General features: G+C 31.6%; 1 long non-coding RNA gene across 3 annotated transcripts; it reads left to right on the top strand.

The window, feature by feature from the left end:
- The first annotated feature begins 6,088 nt into the window (after nt 1-6,088).
- Nucleotides 6,089-7,551, top strand: LOC124450731. 3 transcript variants are annotated; one of them, XR_006950186.1, is made up of 3 exons: nt 6,091-6,126; nt 6,194-6,275; nt 7,387-7,551. It is a non-coding gene; the product is annotated as an uncharacterized LOC124450731 (long non-coding RNA). The 3 variants fall into 3 exon arrangements; XR_006950187.1 differs by lacking the exon at nt 6,194-6,275 and having other exon boundaries at nt 6,089-6,126; XR_006950188.1 differs by lacking the exons at nt 6,091-6,126; nt 6,194-6,275 and adding an exon at nt 7,283-7,303.
- Nucleotides 7,552-7,901: the final 350 nt, after the last annotated feature.

Raw genomic sequence — 7,901 nt, 5'->3', positions numbered from 1 at the left:
GAAACTCCAAATGTAAGTGACTATCTTGTGAAAATCTCAATTCATTGATGCTACTGATTTTTGTTTGTTTCTTTCCAATGTCACATTAGTTATAACTGAATATATGCAATGAATACAAATACACTAAATTTGCTATCTGTCTCCAATGCTATATGTGGTGGAATGCATAGAACTGCAGTTTTCATAGATTGGTTGTTTAGACTTGCAATGAGCGAGAGCAACTGTTTTTTGCTCGTTTTCTACGACTGTCTACTATATTTTTAGTAGTAGAAACTCGGGGAAAACAGAACGCTCCTTTAAATTCTCTCCTAACATTAACTTAGCAACATATAATTACAAGATTCAATGAATATTTGGACAAAATTAAAGTCTAGTTTATAAATTCATTATCGTCTCATGTATCTTACCCTACAACACCATGCATATTTGCTTTTATAACGACATTAAAACGCAAAAAGTAGATGAATTTTTTGTTCAAATGCATAGAAGGATTACTCATTGTCTTTGTGAAAGGTGAAAAGCTCCTAAGGGGCCAATTCACAAGAAAAATTTTAGTCATGACTTGATATTAAGAAATGTTAACAACTCAAACTTAGTCACTTTAACGTTGAGGAAAGAAAGGTGAATTCTGTCTTTTCCTGACAGATTACTGAAGCATGAGTTGCATGGAATAATCAACTAGTCTTAATGGCAGGCCTCGTAATATGAAAGCTTTCAATGTAAAATGCTTTAATAACGATGTTAAGCCTTTGATCGTTTGAAACTTGTTACATCTTTCAAACTTAATCGACTAAAGCTATTCGTGCAATGTTTGGTGAATGTTCTACCATTTGGATAGACCAACAGAAAACATATAACAATTTGCTCATTCTCAATATATCTGATTGTGAATTTAAAACGCCAATTAACGTCATATGTAGATTTCTTTATCATGAAATGTCGTACATGTGTTTCATATTTTCTAGCTTATATTGTAGATCCACATGATGGAGAAATCCCTTTACCACCTGTGTCATTCACTTCAATTACTCTTACTAGTTTGTCATTACTCATGTGTCATGGTGATTCATGGCCAAAAATGTTCATATGCAGTTTGGATTCTTTGTGGATGTCAGTTGTTTGTTTATATGATGATGATGGGCCCCATTGTTATATGAACTCACCTGGAAGTGGTCAGCTGACATTCATAGAAGATCAAATCTGCACTAAGCATTCTTTTGAGTGATGATATAACTGGGGTTTTGAAGTGAGCCTTTTCCTTCGCTTGAAATTACCATTAGAGTGCATTGTAAACAGTAATCTATCGAAATGGCGATTCATAATACCAGTAGCCCTTTTATTGGTTACGTCGATTAATTTGTGTATGGAATGGTACAAACATATTGAATGGACATTTGCATAACGGCATTTGTACGTGAACATTAATATTGAAATGATTGGACTATAATCTACGAAGATGGAAAACAAGCGAGTGGAAAAACATGATCCATGTCTTGTGGTTTTAAGTTGAGTAGATAAGTATTAAAATTAACTTATAGCTATGAGTAACTGCATGAGATATTCAAAAGGATCCCGATGGTCTATTTTTATAATTTGAAACATAATCATGACGAACACCCATATTAGCTAAAAATGTCAATAAAAGATGTCAACTGCTGTGAGAAAATATCTGGCTTTCACTCGCTACTTTTACTAATTTTATTTAACGTTTATAAACCAAATTGCAATGCTGCAAGTAGGATTCATTGAATTTTTAAGATAAAAATATTACGATATACACGTTACAATATACACGTTACGAGATACACGTTACGATATACACGTTACGATATACACGTTACGATATACACGTTACGATATACATGTTACGATATACACGTTACGATATACACGTTACGATATACATGTTACGATATACATGTTACGATATACACGTTACGATATACACGTTACGATATACATGTTACGATATACACGTTACGATATACATCGTTACGATATACATGTTACGATATACACGTTACGATATACACGTTACGATATACGTTACGATATACACGTTACGATATACGTTACGATATACATGTTACGATATACATGTTACGATATACACGTTACGATATACATGTTACGATATACACGTTACGATATATACATGTTACGATATACACGTTACGATATACATGTTACGATATACATCGTTACGATATACACGTTACGATATACACGTTACGATATACATGTTACGATATACATGTTACGATATATCCACGTTACGATATACATGTTACGATATACGTTACGATATACATGTTACGATATACATGTTACGATATACATGTTACGATATACACGTTACGATATACATGTTACGATATACATGTTACGATATACACGTTACGATATACATGTTACGATATACATGTTACGATATACACGTTACGATATACATGTTACGATATCCACGTTACGATATACATGTTACGATATACACGTTACGATATACATGTTACGATATACACGTTACGATATACACGTTACGATATACACGTTACGATATACGTTACGATATACACGTTACGATATACATGTTACGATATACACGTTACGATATACACGTTACGATATACACGTTACGATATACACGTTACGATATACACGTTACGATATACACGTTACGATATACATGTTACGATATACACGTTACGATATACACGTTACGATATACATGTTACGATATCCACGTTACGATATACACGTTACGATATACATGTTACGATATACACGTTACGATATACACGTTACGATATACATGTTACGATATACATACATGATATACATGTTACGATATACATGTTACGATATACACGTTACGATATACGTTACGATATACACGTTACGATATACACGTTACGATATATGTTACGATATACATGTTACGATATACACGTTACGATATACACGTTACGATATACACGTTACGATATACACGTTACGATATACATGTTACGATATACACGTTACGATATACATGTTACGATATACATGTTACGATATACACGTTACGATATACACGTTACGATATACATGTTACGATATGTTACGATATACATGTTACGATATACACGTTACGATATACATGTTACGATATACATGTTACGATATACACGTTACGATATACATGTTACGATATACACGTTACGATATACACGTTACGATATACACGTTACGATATACACGTTACGATATACACGTTACGATATACACGTTACGATATACACGTTACGATATACACGTTACGATATACATGTTACGATATACACGTTACGATATACATGTTACGATATACACGTTACGATATACATGTTACGATATACACGTTACGATATACACGTTACGATATACACGTTACGATATACACGTTACGATATACATGTTACGATATACATGTTACGATATACATACGTTACATGATATACACGTTACGATATACACGTTACGATATACATGTTACGATATACACGTTACGATATACACGTTACGATATACACGTTACGATATACACGTTACGATATACACGTTACGATATACACGTTACGATATACACGTTACGATATACACATGTTACGATATACACGTTACGATATACACGTTACGATATACATGTTACGATATACACGTTACGATATACATGTTACGATATACACGTTACGATATACATGTTACGATATACATGTTACGATATACACGTTACGATATACATGTTACGATATACACGTTACGATATACACGTTACGATATACATGTTACGATATACACGTTACGATATACATGTTACGATATACGTTACGATATACACGTTACGATATACATGTTACGATATACATGTTACGATATACGTTACGATATACACATTACGATATACATGTTACGATATACACGTTACGATATACACGTTACGATATACACGTTACGATATACACGTTACGATATACATGTTACGATATACACGTTACGATATACATTACGATATACATGTTACGATATACATGTTACGATATACGTTACGATATACACGTTACGATATACACGTTACGATATACATATTACGATATACGTTACGATATACATGTTACGATATACACGTTACGATATACATGTTACGATATACGTTACGATACGTTACGATATACACGTTACGATATACACGTTACGATATACATGTTACGATATACACGTTACGATATACGTTACGATATACACGTTACGATATACATGTTACGATATACACGTTACGATATACATGTTACGATATACATGTTACGATATACACGTTACGATATACACGTTACGATATATACGTTACGATAAAAATGTTACGATATACACGTTACGATATACACGTTACGATATACACGTTACGATATACACATTACGGTATACATGTTACGATATACGTTACGATATACGTTACGATATACATGTTACGATATACGTTACGATATACACGTTACGATATACATGTTACGATATACGTTACGATATACATGTTACGATATACATGTTACGATATACATGTTACGATATACACGTTACGATATACGTTACGATATACACGTTACGATATACATGTTACGATATACATGTTACGATATACACGTTACGATATACACGTTACGATATACATGTTACGATATGTTGATATACACGTTACGATATACATGTTACGATATACATGTTACGATATACACATTACGGTATACATGTTACGATATACATGTTACGATATACACGTTACGATATACATGTTACGATATACATGTTACGATATACACGTTACGATATACACGTTACGATATACATGTTACGATATACATGTTACGATATACACGTTACGATAAAAATGTTACGATATACACGTTACGATATACACGTTAAGATATACACGTAAAAACTGCGCTTTGAAAAAAGTGAAAGAGACCTACTGAGGCGCCTGGATTCGACGGAGCAAGACAATGCTTGAAAATCAGGAATTAAAGTTTTGTTCTTTTCAAAATATATAATTTCTGATTTTGTTCATTCATTATGCTGACATTTATAATGTGTTTTTTTATAGAGTAGCTATGTCTGTAGGGGTAATAACTAGACAATGAAAGAACGATCAAGTTGGACAGAAGCACGAAGAAACAAGCGTCCTTATTGAAAGATTCTCACTTGCGACTTTCGTTATGCATACTATTAATCAGTATAACGCATTTCTAAATTCAACCGTTAAAAATTTCCGTAAAACTAAATTTTCACAATTGTCAAATTTTCGCACAAAAGACACGAGTGAAAGCCAGCTATTAATGAAGGTCTTAATGAAGTAACAAAGAAATTTTGATCGAATATAATCTAGTATACATCAAAAATAATTCGTATGCAAGTCACGACGTCACTTTGGTCATTTTATTTTTCATTGTTATTGGTAGGTGAACGATCAGGTCGAACGTACTGAATGAATTTTTCATATGATTTATGTATGAGCTGCTATTAGTTTTCATTTGTCGTCTATTCATTAAAATTTTTGTTAACATTCTGCTCTCTTTCATTTTTTGTTCTCTACTAAAGTTTTTGTTTCGTTTGTTCGAACACAAAATATATGCGGTGTCAATAAAAATGGTAGTCAGCCGACTTTTTTGTCGCCGCTTTTTTATCGACGCTTTTTTTGTCGTTTTGCAAATTTAAGATACAAACGACGAAGCTACGATCTGACTACGCTGCATGTTAAAGTAGATCATCGGGATCATTGAAAACAACAAAAATATGAAACAAGTTAAAACAACAAAAATTTTACTAAATTTTTCTAAATTTTGATCTCTTTTATTGTAGGGTTTTTTACCGGATCCAATGTTATTTTGTACTCTGCATGACGTTCTCATTTATGTATTTTTATTTCTATAACAATTGTTTTTAGTCAGTGATGTATACTTAGTTATATAACTAGAATGCTCTACATAGATGTCATTAATGTTTTATAATACTGTTTGTTGAAGGAGATCCTGACTCACTCTTTATCTTCGTTTGCTATTTAAAAGTGTTTATGTAACAAAACTTACATTGATAAAAGATTGATGTTACAATAAGGTATGAATTATGATCACCATTTTTAAACTGATCGCGTTCTTTATATTAAATCTCTCATGTTTGTAAGGTATGTGACATGTAAAGAACTAAAGATAGCATAATTTTGTCAACACGGTCGTCATATATGAAGTCTTACTTCTAAAACGAAGGTAATTTGTCGAAAGTAAAGCGAGATTCTCAAACTATATTACTAATTTTACAAAAAAAATTTGCTACTGAAGCATCTCGATAATGTACGACTAAACATTAAAGAAAAATCATAATTAAGTTGATACACCAACTTTCTAACTATTGACAATAAGCTGCATGGTAAAGGACAGTAAAACCTGTTCAAAAATATGGAGGAGTCAGAATAAGGGGCACATGTTATGTCCAATCATGCATCGCCTCCCTTCTTTGCTGACGCCACTTTTGACTAATCTCTGTGTGTCTAGCAAAATGTTGATAGTTGTATACAACAAAGCATTTCGTTTAAAAGTAAGACAATTTGAAAAATAAGCAAATGTTAAACACAGGAAGAATGTATTTACACAGAGGAAGAACGCGACCGGATTTATTTTTTGTGAAATTTTCATTCATGCAACACAGAGATTTTTCACAGTTTTACTTTTAATCATTTTAGTTTAACAGTTTTAATGCTGAATTTCATTGCATCCTTTACTGTTGTATCTACAGTGTTTTTAATGATCATAAGTAATTATAATTGCGTGTAGTTGATGTTTGATATGTATTCATAATTTACAATGTTTTATTTAATAACAAAGGTTTTTTATAATAAGAATTGACTTATGCAATAATATACATGCATGGAATTTTTGATTAATGAAAGGAAAAAACCATTCACAGTTTCGAAATCTGTGTTATAATCATTGACATTTGAATCTTGTCTTAAATAGGTGATTCTCTATTCCTGAGTTAAAACTTGTGAAACTTTATAACGTTTAACAGCATTTCTTTGGAATTCGACATATCACAATTTTATTATGTACTCTGCATGAGGTTCTTATTTATGTATTTTCATTTCTATAATAATTGTTTTTTGTCAGGGATGTATACTTAGTTATAGAATAATACTGTTTGTTGAAGGAGATCCTCACTCACTCTTTATCTTCGTTTGTTATTTAAATGTGTTTATGTAACAAAATTCATATGGATAAAAAGTTGATGTTTCAATAATGTATGAATTAATTATGATCACCATTTTTTAACTGATATGTATGTAGTCGCGTTTTTTATATTAAATTTCTCATCTTTTGTTAGGTACGTAACATGTAAAGAACTAAAGCAAGCATAATTTCGTCCACACGATCGTCGTATATGAAGTCTTATTTTTAAAACAAAGGTAATTTTACGTAAGTTAACCGAGATTTTGTATTTATATTTCTAACTTAACAAATTTGATACCAAAGCATTGCGTAGTATGAAGTATGACTGTAAACAAATGAATGTTTATTTCCATTCCAAATGAAAATCGTTTGAATGATTCTATAAGTGACTTTTAAAGCTATATTTAATACCACGACTGGAAAGTAGGTTTCATTTTTTGTTTCAAATTATCCACTATAAAAATTGCGGCTCTTACACGAAGAAAAAGTTTGATAATAAATAATTCTGAGTCAGCGATGTGCTTGACATTCACAGAAGCCACGTCATAATGTGACATTTCCTTTCAAATATAATTAAACTTAAGTAAACAGTACAATGTACAAATGTAAAGTAAAGATTAGGTTCCAGTGATCAAAATGAACGCCAGATAACGTACATATTTCATCATC

Source organism: Xenia sp. Carnegie-2017, unplaced genomic scaffold (assembly GCF_021976095.1).
Source record: "Xenia sp. Carnegie-2017 unplaced genomic scaffold, XeniaSp_v1 HiC_scaffold_24, whole genome shotgun sequence".
NCBI classification, from domain to species: Eukaryota; Metazoa; Cnidaria; class Anthozoa; order Malacalcyonacea; family Xeniidae; genus Xenia; species Xenia sp. Carnegie-2017.
Note: the sequence above shows the minus strand (reverse complement) of the source record. Positions and strands in the feature narration are given on the sequence as shown.